Here is a 19366-nt window from a genome sequence, read left to right as displayed (position 1 = left end):
AAGGTGCATAGTTCATTCGCACTGCAGTCGGTGCGTTCCATCCCTACTTGCCAAATGTAAGAGTGAAGCTGGAAACACCACAGGAATTATTGGGGAATAAGAGGCCGTCAGTCCCCACAGTGTAAGGAGCCTTCTGGGATCTTGCAGTTGCCATTGGTTGAACACCCCCTCATATGTTCAAAGCCATGTGCTGTAGGCTATGGACAGCCCTGCATGAAGCACACAGCTGCGTTTCCCCATCAAGGAGCAAAGAAGCCCCCAGTTCTCTGAGACTCATCATCTATATAGTGTGAGAAATAAAACAAAACTTGTGGTCGGGAAATAGAATAATGCTATATTTTCCCATAAATTCTTCCAAAAGTGAATTGTCAATTGCAACTCAGCAGGAAAAATGTCAGTATTAGTGTTGGGCAAGAGACCAATTCAGATTCAATAAAAATCTTCAATTCATTATAAGACATTTCCTCTAAGGTAATAACTAGTCCTTTTCATGTTGGAACAGTTATAGAAACTGAGTTCTGACTCCTTTGTTTTGTTTTATAGTTTATAAAAATTTTGCCTTAAGCAACACCTGTTTAGTGAATCTGGAAAAACCAGTCTTTATTTATATATTTAATGAAATGCCGATTCTTTTTGCAAAACATTAAACCGGGGTATGAAGATAAAAGGGTAAAACAAAACAAACAAAAAACCATGTTCTCTGATGCATTGTCATAGTGAACGCATATTAAATCTCTCTATATTAGTGACTGTACAGTATATAATATGTAATATCAGTTACACATCTCCATCTGAAGGAAATTAAATCCTAATAATACAACAGGAACCCACAAAGTTCACTTTTTCCTTTTAAATGGCAGAATGTTGTTTGTTGAGAGTAAATAGCTACTTCTCTGTTCCATTTAGTCTTCATAGAACAGATGTGTCTGAGGCTGGTTTCAAAGAAGAGTGTATCAAGCATTGTTGGGAATAAACTTGGGGAAAAGTGCCCAGGAATAAATTTGGAGAGAGCTGCTTCACCCTGTGACCTTTACAGAAGTATGTCACTGTTCTGTGGTTTGGGTTTTGTCTGAGAAAATGAGCTAGCGATATATCCCAGGTGTCTCACAAGACACACATTCCTAAAGTGTAAGGGGCCTTCTGTGATCTTGTAGTTGACATTGGTTGAATACTCCCTATGTTCAAAGCAATGTGCTGCAGGCTATGGGTAGGCCAATGAACAAAAGGGACGCAGCTACTCTCTTTAGGGAGCCCACACACAACTTTCCATGCATGGAATCACTTCCAAAATGAGAACTATCAGAGATGACTTAGGGTTATGGTGAAGGTAAAAGACACACTAAATGGGAAATCTGGAAGCTTCTTTAGACAAACCGATTGTGTCTCTCTATGTATCTAGATTATTAAAGTGTGTTCTGATACAGAGTTAACATATTTCTGAAAAGTTGTGTAAATTGGTTGTGGTGAGCATTTTCAGAAACCCCTGACCTCCCATCTCATACTTTGTTCTTTGAAATTAATGTGAAAAATGAACACTATCTTGGCTTTCCTTTCTTTCTCTCATTTCTCCCCATATACCTATTATTTCTGATTTATTTGTAAAATAAATATGTGCTTTAAAGATTGTTTTTTTTTTTTTTCCTTAACAAAAAGCTTGTAGACATGTTTTCTTCAGGTTATTTTCTTAGTTATTTTCTGCTATGTCTAATACCAACATTGCCACAGGGAGTGTGTAAAAAGGGAGGAATGCGGGTGTTTTTCTATTTGTTTTTAGTACCATAGAGTGGAAAAAACATGGACCAGTTAGAAGCAGCTTCATCGCTATCTGTGTAGGTGACCTTAGAATGCGGGTGACTTAGACTTCAGTGCGCAAAGAATTGGATTGTTGTTAATGCAAATAACCCAGTCCTCAACACCAGAAATTCTTTCTTGCGTTTAAAAGTAGTCCTGTACACAGTTAGAAACGCTTTTAGCTGCAAGGAGTAAAACAGTAAATAATAATATCTCACATAATAAATCTCTTAATAATGGTTCTAGGGTTGATGCACCTCAACAATGTCATCAGGGTCCCCGGTTCTTTCTTTTTGTCCTACCTTCTCAACATTTTAGTGTTTCACCCAGTCATCTCAACTTATGGCCAGAGATAACTGCTGCTCCCAGTGACACAGTCTCTCACATGCTCAAGGAATGGCACCAGACAGCTCTCCTGTGTACTTTTATCTTTTTTCAGAAGCAAAAGCTTTCTCAAGAACTCCCCACTCCTGGTGGAGTCTCCTTATATGTTTTTGGCTGATTCTAGCTGCAAAGAGATGGAAATGTATTAGGGTTCTTCAGAGAAACAGTAGGATGCAGATATATATAATGAAAATAAGATTTAATATGATAAATTGGCCATGCAGTTATGAAGGTTAAGAAGTAAGTCCCACAATCTGCCATCTGCAGAAAGCTGGTGGTGGTGTTACCAGAAAGGGGTCCTGATCCAGACCCCAAGAGAGTGTTCTTGGATCTCCCACAAGAAAGAATTTGACGCAAGTCCATAGAGTAAAGTGAAAGCAAGTTTATTAAAGTCAAGAAATAAAGAATGGCTACTCCATAGGCAGCGCTGCTGCAAGGGCTGCTCAGCTCCTTATACTTATTGTTGCTTCTTGATTATATGCTAAACAAGGGATGGATTATTCATGAGTTTTCCAGGAAAGGGGTGGGCAATTCCCAGAACTGAGGGTTCCTCCCCTTTTTAGACAATATAGGGTAAATTCCTGACATTGCCATGGCATCTATAAACTGTCATGTCCCTGGTAGGAGTGTCTTTTAGCATGCTAATGCATTATAATTAGCGTAAAACGAGCAGTGAGGATAACCAGAGGCCACTCTCGTCGCCATCTTGGTATGGGTGGGTTTTGTCCAGTTTCTTTACTGCGACCTGTTTTATCAGCAAGACCTTTATGACCTGTATCTTGTGCCCACCTCTTATCCTGTGACTTAGAATGCCTAACCTCCTGGGAATGCAGCCCAGCAGGTCTCAGCCTTATTTTACCTAGCCCCTATGCAAGATGGAGTCACTCTCGTTCAAATGCCTCTGACAGTGTAATTCAGTCCAAGTCCAAAGGATTGAGAACCAGGGGAGTTGATGGTGCAAATCCCAGTCTAAGGACTAGAGATGATGAGATGACCCAGGTCAAGAGATGAGGCAGGAAAAAGAGGGCAAATTCCTCCTTCCTCCACCTTTTGTTCTATTGAGACCCTCAATAGATTAGATGATGCCTACCCATGTCGGGGAGGACAATCTACTGAGTCTGTTGATTCAAACCCTAGTGTTATTTGGGAACACTCTCATAGACACACTTGGAAATAATGTTTAATCTGGGAACCCCATGGCCAGTCAAGTTGCTCCATGAAATTAACCTTCACAGGATGGTATTGGGAAAGAGAAATGTGATAACATGACTAGAGCTGAAAATTGAGACAACCATGGTTTTTGTCCCCTTTGGCCAGGCATGTGGCCATCTGAGCACACCTGAGGTCCTGCTGTAAGTGAGGTAGTAGAGGATGGCTGTTAGGGACACAATATCAGTGGCTACCACCACCCTGTGGGCAATCTGATGCTGGTGTCCATTAACCACACTTTAAACCACTGGTTGCCAAACATCTGGGTTTTATCAGAATCATCCAGGAGCTTTCATAAGTGCAAGAGGTCTGGGCCTCCCTGATTCAGTGGGTGAGGGTTGAGGCCTCAGCATCATGACTTTCTAAAAGCTCATTAGCTTAAAAACAAAACAAAGCAAAGCAAACCTCAGGTGATTCGGTGATTCTGGTGCACAGCTAGGATTGAGAACTTACTGGACCAATCATTTCATTTCTCCGAAGAGCAGTTAGAAGCCCATGGAGATAACATTGGGATAATAATAGTGTTTGTCACAGAGGGCAAGTGTGAGGTATAAATGGTTTGGTATACATAAAGTTGAAGCTCAAGCCAGCACATAATAGTTTTGGATCTCAGTCTGCCTTCCCCTTATGCCAGATGCCAGATGGTTTTAGAGGCAGATTCCAGTTTCTTCCAAAGAAAGTGTTTTTCAAAAATAGTGACAAGTAGACTTGTTTGTCTTGGCTACTGTACTAGTTCCCTATTGCTGCAGCAACAAATTACCACAAACTTAGCAGCTTAAAACGACACCAGTTTATCATCTCACACTTTTGTAGGTTACAACTCCAGGCAGGATAGGTTGGGTTCTATACTCAAGAGTCTCACAAGCCAAAATTGAAGTATTGTCGGGCTTTTCCCTGGAGGCTTGAGTAAGAATCCACTTCCAAGCTCATTGAGAATATTGGCAGAATTCCATCCTTGTGGTTTTAAGACTGAAGTCCCTGTTTTCTTGCTGGATGTCAGCTGGGGTCCTCTCTCTGCTCCTAGAGGCCATCCACATTGCTTCTCATATGGTCCCCTCGATCTTCAAAGCAGCAACTCTTTAACTTCCTCTTCTGCCCCTTTGGAAAAGCTAATTTTATAGGCTTATGTGATTACACTAGGCCCATGCAAGCACACTCCTTATTCTAAGGTTAATTGTACCTTATAACATAATCATGGAAGTGATATCTCAATCTTCACAGGTTCTGAGGATTAGGATGGGACATCCCTGAGGGCATTTTCAGAAATTCTGCCTACCATAGCTGTTTGTCCACTTCCCTGTTCAGCACCCTTTTCCCCCAGTGGCTCTCATTCAGCCTTCAATCTTATCAGCTGGTAATTACCAATCTCCAGGTGAAGTATTAGCACATATCATGTCTTTCACTGCAGCTCCATGTAGGTATAATCATATCCTATGTTGGGCAAAAACCAAGGTGCAGGAATGATGGCAATTTCACTTGCTGCATTTGTGGGTCCCATGGACATAGAGGAATAGCAGGCTGACCTGACCTTGAGAGGTTCGGGGCCTCAGGTATTCAAGCCTAGGATTTCAGTTAGACACAAAATGAAAAACAGCAAGAGGAGATGGGTGAGTGACACTGACAGGTAAGCACTTCTGGAGTTCAGAAGTTGTCATGAATAAAGATGATTTCAGAGCAGATAGGTCTGGGAAATCTTTCCACGGCCACTCCAATCACACTGCACTGGCAGCCACCCACTTCCCTCCTTCCTAAGCTCAATTCTCCTTTTCACAGATTGGTTCTGGCAGATCTGAAATTACTGTTTTGGAGCAAGGAATACCTTGTAGTTGTCCAGAGAATTTTTTGGCAGTTCTTAGGCCAATATTATTTTAGTCTGCTTTTCAATCTTCAAATTGGAATTTTTTAAATATTGAAAATCAAGCCAGGCACACTGGCTTATGCCTGTAAACCCAGCGTTTTGGGAGGCTGAGGCAGGAGGATTGTTTGCACTCAGGAGTTTGAGACTAGCCTGGGCAACATAGGAGACCTCGTGTCTACAAAAAATTTTTTTTAAATGCTGGGCATGGTGGCACATGCTTGTGGTCCCAGCTGCTCAGGAGGCTGAGGTGGGAGAATCTCTTGAGCCCAGGAGTTTGAGACTGTCGTGAGCCATGATTATGCCACTGCACTGCAGCCTGGGTGACACAGTGAGACCCTGTCTCAAAATAGAATTAGAAAAAAGAAAAACGACCAAACAAAAATCAAAGCACAAAGAAATCTACTGGAAATAGGAGAGTCTGGGATAATCTTGAAAAACCAAAATGAAAAAAATTACAGGTTTGAAGACAGAAGCTGTAGATGAGCTTCATGGTCACTTTTTTTAAAAACTGTCATTCTATAGGGAACACTGTGGTATGTGGGCCAGTCCCCACTTCAAGTTTGAGGCACCCATTCTTCAGCTGCTGGGAGTGTTGGCAGCTGATGACCCTCAGCTGAGGTCTTCTCAGGGAATTAAGAGGAGTTGGAGAGAGCCATCTTGTCCAAGGTCATGGCTCCTCCCTCCTACCTTGTCCAAGGTCAGTCCTCCTCCAATGACTGGTAAATATTGGGGTAGCAAGGACAGACTCAAGTAGAACAAGACTGAAGGGCTATCCTGGCTGCACAGTTTCCCTGAGGAACTGGCTTAGGCCTTTGCTAGGACTGCTTAATGGTCCAGCTTCTCCCTCTACCCAATTCTGCTCCCTCCATTTCCCCATAGGCGTCAATGTCAAAGGTACTACGGGGTATCCAATCTTTTGGCTTCCCTGGGCCACAATGGAACAATTGTCTTGGGCCACACATAAAATACACTAACACTAACAATAGCTGATGAGCTTAAAAAAAGAATTTTTTTTAAGAAAGTTGACAAATTTGTGTTGGGCCACATTCAAAGCTGTCCTGGGCCACATGCAGCCCACAGGCTGTGGGTCGGACACACCTGGGTCCTACCACCTTCCTGTATGCTCATCTGTGGCTAGCAATAGAATTGAACAAGTCTCATCAACCTTGAGTATAGACTGTTTGCTAGAGGCCTTCAACACGTGTGCCTGTTTGTGTCCATGCGCACATGTCTGTTTTCATGTTAAATTGGTAATAAATGGGCAAATGATCTAACAGTTTAAAATATGATTGGAAAGTAAATTGTTTAGATTTTAGAATCCCATCACAAGCTTCAATTTTTCTTTTTAAAGTTTCAGTTTCATCCCCGCAAAAAAAGTTCCAAAAGTGAACAATTGAAAGGTGAAAATTAAATTTCAGAGAGGCCTTAAGTATGTGAAATTCATTTTGTTCAATGATGCACTAGAGGTATCTGCATTTGAGCACAGTCGTGATGAGGGGTAGATTGTCAGCCATAGTTAGTTATCCAGGATATGGCATTTACAAAATAATGGCATTGTGTCAAAGTTCAAATGAATACCATTTAAGAATGCCTCACTATCTTTGGAAAAATGGCTCAAGGAAATTATTCCTCACAAATCCATCTTAGTTCTCCTGAGTGGTTGGTTGGGGTAGTGGGGAATGTGGCCTGGAAAGGTAGCTCTGATGAAGTGCTATTCCTCAGGTTGTAACTGGGCCCTTCTGTAGAGCAGCAGGTGCCCTGACTCACTGACCTCCAGTGGGGATCTTTTAAAGTGTTAATTTGACTGAAACTGACGTGCTGATGCTAAGCTAGTATTAGAAAACTTCCCAAGAGAAAAATATATAGTATGTAAGAATAGGACAAGGTGGAATCAGTCTGGATATTAAGACATGTGAGATTCACATATGTAAGTATCCACTTGTTTCATGTCCCAAGATATCCAATTCTATAGATATTTTCTAGGTCTTCTGATACCTTTGGTTTTCATGGAAGTTGGGATAGTTTGAAAAGAGCACTCCTTAACTCAACCTTAAACAGTTTAGGGCATCAGGTGCTCTTGAATGTGGTGGGAAACTAATAAAGCCAGTTGTGTATGAGAGGTGAGTGGAAGGTTCTGGTTTCCTGTGATATTACATCTTGGGTAAAATGTATCTTGGAGACCAGGCCACCTTTGTAAAATCAACAAATTGGCCACAAGATTAAAAATTATGACTCAGGAGTCATGAACCCAGAGGTTACAAGATTACTAACCTCCGCAATTGCTCCTATAGATAACATTACTATTGTAAAACCTAAGATTGGTGCTTGAGATATTTTTTAGACCCTGCATTCTGATGGATCAGCTGGCACCACCCAGACTGGTAAACTGACTCATCTGGTCTTATGGCTCCTACCCAGGAACTAACTCATGTCTGCCAAACTGTCTTTAAAAAACCCTAGCCTCCAAATTTTGGGGGAGGCTAATTTAAATAATAGTAAAATTCTGGTCTCCTATTTAACTGGCTCTATGCATATTAAAATCTCTCTATTGCACTTTCCTGTCTTTAAAAATTGGCTGTATCTGGGCAGCAGGCAAGATGAACTGGTTACAGTCTCATTTGATTCTTTAAGGATAATCCTTTGCTAAACTCTTTGCAGAGACTTCTTTACCTCACTATGATGCTGGTCAGCAGGTGGTCGGTGGGGTTCTTAGATTTTCAGTTGTGTATTGCCACCATGTGGGGCAGCATAGATTTTATGGCTTCCATAAGGTGTAACAGATTCATTCATCCTATTCAAAAGGCTACTGACATATTCCTGCCAAAGATAGAATTCAACCAAAAATAACCAGAAAATGTAACTGAATACCAAAAAAATAAGACAATAGACCTAGACCAATAGGGGATCTTGATAATATGACTATCCAACATGGATTCTATAATGATTATGCTTAAAATGTTTAAGGAAATAAAAATTAAAATTGAGAACACTGGCAGAGACCTGGAAATATAAAAAAATAACCAAATGGAAATTCTAGAATTGAAAAATTTGATAAATGAAATCAAGAACTCAATAGATGGGCTTAATAGAGAACAAATACTACCAATAAAACTCTTTATTTTTTTGAGACAAGAGTCTTGTTCTGTTGCCCAGGCTGGGGTGCAGTGGCGCGATCTTGGCTCACTGTGATCTTCACCTCCCAGGTTCAACTGATTAGCATGCCTCAGCCACTCAAGTAGCTGGGATTATAGCTGTATGCCAACACACCTGGCTAATTTTTTTTATTTTTAGTAGAGATGAGGTTTCATCTTGTTACCCAGGTTGGTCTCAAACCCCTGGGCTCAAGGGATCCACCCACCTCAGTTTCCCAAAGTGCTGGGATTACAGGCGTGAGCCACTGCGCTTGGCTGCCACAAAACTTTTCATTACAGAAGTTACTGAGTGACCTCCCCCAAACTCTACAAATTACCACGTAAAGCTTAGCCTCCAAACGGCAAGCTCATTCGCCCTGGACAGTTCATGCTTTATCTTTGGTGAATGGGCATTTGTTGTCTCTGAGATATGTTCTTTACTTCCAAGTCCTTATCCTTAATCGGTCATTTTGGATTGACATGTCTGAAAAGTATCATCAGCTCTCTGTAATAGTTAAGTTGGAGGAGCCATCTCTATACACTGAGTTCCTGGGGGCAGGATTATATCTTTTCCTCTCAGCAATCCCAGGACCAGCAAAATACCTGGGGGCAAAAATAAGTCATTCCTACGAATGTAAGAATAGGACTTGAAGAGTAGAAGGAAAGTGAGGGAAGGGTTAATGACAAAGACTTCAAAAAAACCAAACCCTAGGTCAGAGCCTGGACTAAGCAACACTTCAAAGTTGCTTCTCCTGTCAAAGCAGTTTCTTCTGTCTGTGCTTCCCCTAGTTCCTCACCACACCCTCAGTCTGGCTAGTCCTCCCTTCATAATGACAGATCAGAAGATCTTTACTGAAAGAAATGGTGTTTATTCTCTGTGAGAGTAATATGTAATAGTAAGTGGGAGATTTCACTCAAGACCTGACTGGTGGTGATGGAGTAGGGGGTTGGTCTTTTTCCACTTCTCTAATGGTAATGTTTTCTCCCAACTCACTTGCATGTTTACAGCAAGCTTAAGTGTACACCTAAATTTTATTCAATGGAAATTATGGGAAATGCAATATGCAATTTAAGTAAGTAACTCTGGTTACTTTGACACAACGAAAATACTAAAGCAGAAAAAAAAGGGATGAACCAAGTTGCTGACCTCTTCCTGCAAGCAATGTAGTGAGGTAGAAAATGGGATCAATGTACTTGTGTTCCCTCAAGATGTATCTCCCTTCTCCATCCAAACTGTTGAACTAAATGAAGAGTGAGGTCCTTGAGGAATGAGTTTTTCCCTCTGTTTTGTTAATGGGGGAGGCTAATATTCCTAAAAGATAGCTCTAAAATGTTGTCAAAACAGTCAAGAGTTAACAGCAATTGTCCATGTCTCTAGAAGCCTGATTGTTACTTGTCAAATTGCTTCTGGTGTTCTTTCCCATATGAAAGAGTGGGGTGACTGACTGGCTATTAGGGAAACAGGGGATTTTATGTGTTTTACCACACCTCAGCCTCCTGGGGGTGATTTTGATTTATATTAAAGCTGACAAAATGAATCAAATGCTTGCTGACCTTGTATATAGGGAATAGCTTGGGTTGGATCTTAAGAGAGATTACCTATTGGACAGGTGAAAGAGAAAGTTACCATGAACACTCCTGATTTAAATACATCATGCCATAGGATGAAGTTAATTTTTAGCTCCCTTGAGAGGAAACAACTACCATCCTGCCGCACAGTAGTCTGGAGAAAAACAGTGTCAGTTGAAAGGAAACCTCTACTTTCTTTAATTTCATTAAAAAATAATCTCATTGATGCCAACAACTGTGCTTCTGGGTAAAGTCGCTGGTTCACATTTTCAGTTTCAATTTCCCTTGCTTCTCTTGCTTCAGTTCAGTAGCAACAGGAAGTTTGGGTAATTCTGTATCATTTAGATGTGAAGAGGAAGAAAGAAAACCCTTTATAAACACATCCTGATGAGTGAGTGTCAGAAAATTCTATGCAGAGATGTGGAGTAATCAAAGAGCAAATTCAGAAAATATTCTTTAAGTTTAGGATTTGTAGACTACTGAATTATAAATTTATACTGATTAATACATAGCAAAGGTTACATTAATATAGTAAATCATGAACTTACATTATCTTGAGGTGACTGACCCTATAATGAGGTCACTTATAAATTGATTTTATGAGCACATAACACTTCATCTCTTTCCACCCTCTAAGTCTGTATATTATTAAAATACAAAAAGACTAGACTTGATGTGTTTTGAAACTTCAGACGCAGGTTGAGTTCCACCACTCAGTTCTGCTTCACTTGTTCTTACTCCAAGTCACTCAACCTCTGAACACGTTTTTCATTTGGTCAATTTATTTGAGCATTTGTCCAAGTAGCCTGAGGTGGGTCTAAGTATAAGACATGAAATAGTTTAACATGGCAAAGACTGTCAGACTTTCAGATAGAAAAAACAGTTTACTTAAGAATCTCAGAAATAGCTGGTCACGTCTAAGTTAGGGTCCCTAAGAAAATACAGGTGATTTCACTTATTATTTCCCCCATTCCTTTCCCCCTTCCATTTCTGAAATACAGATCGATTTGTAAGGAGCTAGTTTTAAAAAGGAACATAATATGAGGAAATTATTGTAAAGTCACATTCTGTTAGGTTTCAAGGCTGATTCGTTTAACAAGCTGACCACAGCCCTAAGATATGCTTGAAACCCTTAGTGCAGGGAGACAAAACAGGAACAGGGCTGAGCCTGATGCAGCCTCATTTGGGTTTGGTTGCTGCCCCATTTGTAAAAAACAATACAGACGGCCAGGCGCAGTGGCTCACGCCTGTAATCCCATCACTTTGGGAGGCCCAGGCGGGCAGATCATGCGGTCAGGAGATCGAGACCATCCTGGCTAACATGGTGAAACCCCGTCTCTACTAAAAATACAAAAAATTAGCCGGGCGTGGTGGCGGGCGCCTGTAGTCCCAGCTACTCGGGAGGCTGAGGCAGGGGAATGGCATGAACCCGGGAGGCGGAGCTTCAGTGAGCTGCGATTGCGCCACTGCACTCCAGCCTGGGCAACAGAGCAAGACTCCGTCTCAAAAAAACAAAAACACAATACAGTCTGTGAAATAGACAGTTGTCCCTCAGTATCCTTGGGGTACTGGTTCCAGGACCCCCTCTGATACCAAAACTCATGGATGTTTAAATATCTTATATAAAATGGTATAGTATTTGCATATAACCTATGCTTATCTTCTTGCATACTTTAAATCTTAATCTCTATAATACCTAATAAAATGTGAATGCTATGTAAATAACCATTATACTGTATTTATATTTTTGTCATATTTTTTATTGAATATTTTTGATGCACAATTGGCTGAATTCATGGATGTGGAACCCACAGATATGAAGGGCCTGATACCATTAGGCAATTTTCTTATTGGGCTGCAAATCCAAAATCCAGACCACATTTCTCTGAGTAAAGATGTAATTTCCTCTGAAAAGACTAAATGTTTTCACTGTCAGTTTCCCAGGGGAGAGGTTGGTTCAGCAGGAATTTTGGGAGGAGGGTGTTGAGAGTGTTAGACTCAGGTGAGGGGAAACCTTCCTCATTTCTTTTAGTGCAGATGTCAATTTGACTCCAATTCTAAAGAAGTGCTGATAACTGAAGGTTTCTAGTGGGGTAGCTGAACTACCTTTGGTGACCTGGAAACAGGTAGCAAAGAAGGCAGAGCACTAGCCTGGTAAGGGTTGAAAGGATTCCACTGGGGCTTGGCCGCTCTCATAAAGTACTATCTGGACCCTTTCTTTCATTATTCGAGAACAAGTCAGGAAGGTCTGGTCTCTACTGTGGGCAACAAAGAGGAAGGTAAGTCTTTTCCCCAGGGTCAAACAAGATGACAGAAGTCACCAGCAGAAGATGGTAGTGCCTATTGAAGTAGCAAGTTAACTGGAGTCACTGTCCCTAGGAGGCAGCCCAGGAATGGGCAAGAGGGCAACCCATTTCTGGGTACACATGACACTGTACCCTTGGAACCTCTGAGGATCATGAGGGGAATATTTTAAGGGTGGCTATTTCTGCCAATAATGCTGGAAAGGATTCGTGGCATAATGCCATGATATGTAGCTGAATCCGCCACAGTGTCTGTACAAAATGTTTAGGTAGTTCATTCTGTCAGTTATTAAGTGTTACGAATCTGAAATCATTAAAACATTGTACTGCAGAAGAAATAGGCATATAAGCAGACCAGAATACAGTTTACACACAAACTGATACTGAAATATGTGGTAATGGTGATTTAAAATAAATGTTGAAAGAAAGGATCATCAAATAAAGTGTATTACAACAAACAGGTAGCCATTTTCCTACCTCACTCCATATAAGAAAATAAATTCTGGACAGATCAAAAATATAAACACAAAAAATGAAACTATGAAAGTAAGAGGATAACATTATAAATAAACCTTGGTGTGAGCAAGACACACAATTCAATAGCACTAAGAAAAGATTAATTGGTTTGTGTGGGGAAAACAACAACTTAAGTACGAAATAATCATAACAGGTCTAATACATATAAACTAAGCCAATATTCAGAGTTTATAAATTTTAAAAACCCTAGTAATTCACTATTAAAAACAACTGGCTAAGATGAAATGCAGATTACCAATGTATAAAAAAATCACTCGAACCTTACGTACAAATCAACAATTATCAGATATTAATGCAGTGATAAAACTAGTAAGTTTAAAAATCAAAAACTGGCAAAAGGGGCAGGGAAATATACTCATAAATGTTGAGTGGTAGTATAAGGTAGTACAGTTTAAGAAGGCAATTTGGCAGTATCTACGAATATTTAAATGCACACATTCTTTAACTCAGCAATTCCTTGCTAGGAACTTATCCTATGGCTGTACCCACACAATCATTTCAAGGATGTTCAGTGCAGCAATAATTACAATAATGAAAGTATAATCCAATTATCAATAAAGGAATGGCTAAAAACTTATGGCACATCCATAAAGAGATCTAGTTAACTATTAAAAAGAATTACCTCTAAGTTATTAAACAGATAAGTAGAAAAGGCAAAGAGCAGAATGATATGTACAGTTTCGAAATGAGTACAGTTCTGTTATTTTCTGTTTATGGCTGGACAAAGGGACTGCTGGGTGGGGCAGTGGTAGATTATTGCTTTTCATTTTATATTCATTCTCTTACCAAGTGCATATATTACCTTTGTATAAAGACATTATCCTCAAACCATGTAGTAATGCCCAATTGAATGTATCTGTTTAAGATCTAAGGAAAGAAACTTCAGGGGTACTGGAGTTACTGAAAAATAAGCCTAAAAACATGCCAATGAAAGAAAATGGCTCTGGGTCTCAGAAAAAATGGTACACTGATTGTACTTAGGAAAAAACTGGAACGCTGGAAGAATGAAGTTAACCTGGTTTTGGCAAATTTGTGAATATATTGTCTCTTTCACATGAAGTTGTACCTGAGCCTTATTCTTTGATATCTAGTTCAAATGCCACAATTTCTTTGAAACTTCTCAGATCCCTAAACACTTAATATACAGTCCTCTTATAGTTCTTTGTAAATACATCTATCATAGCATGTGTCACAGTCCTGAGGAGGCGATTTGTTCACTGGCATGTCAGCCCCCAACCCAAATGTGAGATCCTTCAGGCAAGCCTTAACCACAGGATTCGTCCTCTTTTCTCTTCTATACTTGACAAACCATGAGCCCAGTAAAAGTTTGTTGAATGGGTGAATTAATGACTGGAGGAAAAAAAAGAGACCTTGCTTTTTTTGGATTTTAGAAACTTCTTCCAATAGGATAGAAAACTTGTGACTTGAAATGTAAATTATTAACTCTGTATAGAGTTGTCTCCTTACCAGTGTTAGGAAAGACCCTACCTTTTTTTTTTTGCCATCACAGACCGCTCGTTGCTTCAGTAACCAAGACCACTGAGATATACCAACTGACAGTGCTTTGGAATGTCTAATGGTCACTGTAGAGGAAAGGAACCTGAGTTTTCTTCCCTAACAGCAAATAAACACAATCTTCTGCCCACACTTGAGGTTTTGTTCTTTTTCTGGACTATATTCTCTAATATAAATGCAAGGCTTTTTGCCCAATGGTGTATGATGTGTGGAGTTCAAATCAAGATTTTCTCAAGTAGAAAACCTGTTTAGGGGTCCCTCCATATCTACAAGAAAAGCATTTTGTTTAGAGGTCTCCATAAAAATGAAACAGAAGAAGGTAGGGGCATATGGTACTCAGAACTTTTCTTCGTAGTGAAAGGATGCTCACCATTTATTTCCTTTTAATTGATATATAATAATTGTACATATTTATGGGAGAGAGTAATATTTTGATACATAGTGTATAGTAATCTTTTTAAACTTTTTTGTTGTAGAGATGGAGTCTTGTTGCCCAGGGTGGACTTGAACTGCTGAGCTTCAGCCTCCTGGGTAGCTAGAACAGGCATGCTGCACTACACATGGCTTTGTTATTTAAAAAAAAAAAAAAAAAAAAGTCCTATTATGTCCCAGGCACAATTGGAAACAAGACAGATATGATCTCTGATAACAGCATCTGGCAACTATTAGGATTGTGCCTAGAACCTATTTGCAAATGGTGGAAAAAGGCAGGGACCGAATATGTGAGTTCTACCTAGCAGTATGATGGGTCAAAGAAAAACAGAAAGAATGAATAAGATCTAGTATTTGATAGCACAATAGAGTGACTATAGTCAATAATAATTTGTCTATTTAAAAATAACTAAAAGAGTATTACTGGATTGTTTGTAACACAAAGGGTAAATATTTGAGGGGATAGATACCCCATTTTCCATGATGTCATTATTACTTATTCCATGGCTGTATCAAAGGGACTCATGTACCCTATAAATATGTACACCTACTATGTACCCACAAAAAATTTTGTTAAAAAAAGTACGTAGCTCAGGTTGTTCAAGGAAGATAAGAAATTGCAGTTAGTACAAAGACCACTAACCTGGGAGTCAGGAAAATTGAGTTCTGTTGCCATTTCTGGCATTATTTGTGTCATTTTTCTAAACTTTAACATCTCTAGATCTGTTTCTGGATCTTTCAAATGAGGTGTGGAACATCTTTAAGCTCTAGAAATCAGTAGTCCTATATTTTTATGTGGGAAAGGGCTCAATGTCTTCTATTTCCACGAATAAGAGAGTAAGACTTAAGCCAGAACAGATCTAAGAAAGATATGAAAATAATCTGATGCAAGGCTTTGAGAATAAATAGTAACTTCTAAGTATTCTTCACCCTTGAGTAGAGGAAGAGAAGGATGCTAAGATGGGTCCACATGAGGCTGCTGGTCCTCTGTATGGATCAACTATTTACCACTCTTTAAGATGGATACCTCCTTCATCTACCCTCCTTATGAACTAGTTCAGCAGTCTTTATACCCTTGATTGAAGAAAGAAAGTCCTTATGACAAGATAAAACAACCCAAATCAGCTTTGAGATCCTTCCAGCTCATGTGTGTACCTGCTTACCTCTACTGCTGCTTAAGAACGTCTGTGGACATTCTTCACCACTGGTTGTAAAAACCCTAGGGACCCAGGGCCGACAGCTTTTTTTTCCCACTATAGTTCTCTAAACTGTGACAACATAAACATGATTTTTTAAAAGTTCAAAAAGGAAAATAGTGAATTATTCAATTTCTTTCCAATCCTAGTACCCTTCCCCAAAGGTACTGCCAACAGTTTTTATATATTCATACATTTATAAGTTAATCATATTTATCCTTATTTGACATCATATCTATGTTTGGTCTTAATTCTGTCATCTTCCTATTTTAAATTCTCCCTTTAGCTTTCTTACATGGCCTGTGTTATCTTTAATTTTGTGTTTTCATTTTAATAGTTATCAGGCTTAGAGTTTTGGTGATTACCTTCATAACTGTATTCAGAATATTACATCCTTATTGCTTGATATATTATCAATTTTACAAAATTTCTATTACATTCTAAAAAGTAAAACCAATTAGGGCATGTATATATTACCCCTTACCTTGTCTTTGATATTCTATTTTCTAACATGTTAATCTTTTCTATATCAAGATGTATAACATTTCAATATGCTTCTATAGCCTTAAATAATTCTACAACTACATATTTAAATAACCAGCACCAGTCCTGTTCTCAATGTTTGTCCATTCATCTCTTTAGATGGGCTTCATCATCTAGATTCTTCAAGAAGTGTCCACCCTCTTTTAATTTACCCTTACATTTGAAATCACTTGGCTTCCTCCCCACCCCCATCCCACCCAAGAATCTGGTAGACTTTGCTTCGCTCTGCTTTAGCACTGAATGTTGCTACAGACAAGCCTAAGTCCAGTCTGTTCTTCGTCTCTCCATCTCCCCCTCCCAAAGAAATCACTCAATTTTGTTGCTGCTAAGATGACATTCCCCGCTCCCTGCCCCCAGGACAATTTGCAGATTTTGGCCAGATCAAGAGCAACTGTATTTCTGCAAATTATAATGTTAAAATTAGCATTTGTTATATTATCTCACTTTTATAAAACAGTTTCTATCTATTTAGCTTAATATCCAGTTTATATTTATGCATTAATTGGAATTACTTTGGGGGATGGTGGAGTTTGGGGTTCTCTTAAAATTTTCATCTTTGAAATGTTCACCTTTAATGAATGTTTGTTTTTTTTTAAATAATGGAGCTTATCACTTTTTTTGATGGAAAGATGACTTATTTAGTACAAGTTGGTAGTAAATACACAAGATATAATGATGTGTACTTTTTGTAAGTTTTGAAGAAAAATTAAAAAAATTTAAAAATTAAAAAAAAAGTTAAATGTTTAAAAAGAGGAAACAATTTCTCAAACACCTCCTCTTGATTCTGACAACTTGGGTAGGTTAATGGGCTTATGCCATAGAAATGGCATTTTTTCCTCCCTGGTATCAGGATACTTCATAAACTTTAACAAGAAGAATAAGCCAGAAGTTTTCTTAGCAATATGAATTAAGAGTAGAAAAGCCATTGAATGATGTGGATGGAAGTTTTATGGCTGCATATGGAAATGAAATGCTTTAAATGGCCCCTTTCGAGAAGAGTCTCTTGCTTCACACTCTATTCTTTCTTCTATATAACATCTGGTGCTTTCAGTTCCCCTTTTTTGTAAAGTGCTGGAGGTTAACAAATAAAATACAGTAGTTCCCCCTTTACCACGGGGGATACATACCAAGATCCCCAGCAGATGCCTGAAACGGTAGATAGTAGAGTCCATCCACCAGGAATGTAGCAAGAATTAATAGGATAATGCAATGTAAAACAATTAGCACACTGCCTGAGAGTATAACTCTACTGCACACAACTATTTTTTTGGGTACTTTGCTTCTAATAGAAGGTAAGTTCCTTGACAGCAACAAATATAATTTGCCACTTTATCCCTATTATCTAGATCAATACTTTTAGTAGGCACTCAAATGTTGGTTAAATGATTTGGAACTGAATTTGTCTGGAGTTTAGGTAAGGAATTGCAAATTTTTAAAAAGGGAACACATGCTAGGGCCAGGCTGTGGAAGGTCTCATATTCTGAGGTTATACTCGTTTTATTCAACAGCTCGCAGTGACCATTTTTAAGATGTAAGAGAGGACTGCCTTAATACTGAACACTGGAATCTTTTATCTATAAAGGTTAAGTTTTTCTCCCCACTGGTTTTCAAGTTTTTAAGCACCCATATTTTTACTAAGTTCTAGAAGAAAATATTTCCTTAAGAAAGAGGAAACTGCAGGATAATGCGGGCATCAATTCTCTGAGTGCTCTCTCTTCCTTCTTTCAGCAACTTCTAAGCTGGTGAGAGGGAACTGAGGTTCACAAAAGATACACAATTTTTAAAAAAAGTCTTAAAACACATCCATTTTGATAGAAAACAGAGGCAGCCGGGCATGGTGGCTCACGCATATAATCTCAACACTCTGGCAGGCCAAACCATTTAAAGACCACCTTGGGCAACACAAGAAGACCCTGTCTCTATTAAAAAAAAAAAAAAAAAAAAAAGAGAATGGGGGCAATAAAAAGTCTTGAGAAACTAAAGACTTGCTGCTGCCAATTAGAAGAAAAAGAAAGGGTAAAAGAAAAAACCATGGAATGAGAGATGAGTAGGAGAAGGTTCCAACAGCTATAAATTCAAAGGCCAAAAAAGAAATTCAGTCAGGCAAGCAGGTTTGTAAAAATTACTTTAAAAATCAGGAATTATCTCTGTGGCCAATTATTCTAAACACATAGTTACCTTCACTTCATCAAATAAACTGCTTATTACATAAACCTAATCAACATAAAAAAGCAGTGGTTTTAATACTTCAATTACATTAAAAATCCAGTTATTAAAATCATAACTATCCTTTTTCTTTCTGCCTCTGACATATACACACCCACACTCACCTACCCACACCCCACCAAAAAGTATAAAAACAAGGGAGATAGTCATGAGTAGAACTAAAGGAAAAGTTGAATATTACTTCTCTTCCAAATCACCACCTTTCCACAATCTAACAATTAGACAAGAAAATTAATGAGAATGAACTCTTATAGAAGGGGAGACAATGCAGTTTAGGTAGTTCTATGAAAAAAAAATTGAAGCTTACAAAAGTCGAAAACCTGGTTAGTTGTAAAAATGAAGACACTGTAACCAAATTAGTTCTATGACAGCACATTATTCAGCAGTTCTAGAAATGAAGAAGTACTGTTAATCTTTCACTAGGCATTCATTAGAAAAGCCAAAGAGCCTAAGTTCTAGGATTGAATCTCATTTTTTTTAAAATGAGTATTTTGTTATTTCAAAGTAAGCTGTTGTATTCAACTGCACTACACAGGGGCAATATGTAAGAAAGTATATAATCCCCTGGACAAATTTTCAGTCCTGGAGAAAAGCAATATTGGTAACAATACAAGAAACACTAGCACATTTGGTAGAAGAAATGATGCAATGCAGAGACAGTTTTAAGTTCCA

At 38.9% G+C, this 19366-nt stretch overlaps 1 protein-coding gene across 1 annotated transcript in view; it reads right to left on the bottom strand.

Moving 5' to 3' along the window:
• Positions 1-388: 388 nt before the first annotated feature.
• Positions 389-19366, bottom strand: part of C1GALT1 (core 1 synthase, glycoprotein-N-acetylgalactosamine 3-beta-galactosyltransferase 1) — a 208297-nt gene continuing 189319 nt past the window's right edge. The window contains exon 5 of the mRNA XM_050782983.1: positions 389-4493. The gene's annotated coding sequence lies outside the window, so the exon portion shown is untranslated. The remainder of the gene's footprint in view (positions 4494-19366) is intronic.

Source organism: Macaca thibetana, chromosome 3, assembly GCF_024542745.1.
Source record: "Macaca thibetana thibetana isolate TM-01 chromosome 3, ASM2454274v1, whole genome shotgun sequence".
Taxonomy (NCBI): Eukaryota; Metazoa; Chordata; class Mammalia; order Primates; family Cercopithecidae; genus Macaca; species Macaca thibetana.
Note: the sequence above shows the minus strand (reverse complement) of the source record. Positions and strands in the feature narration are given on the sequence as shown.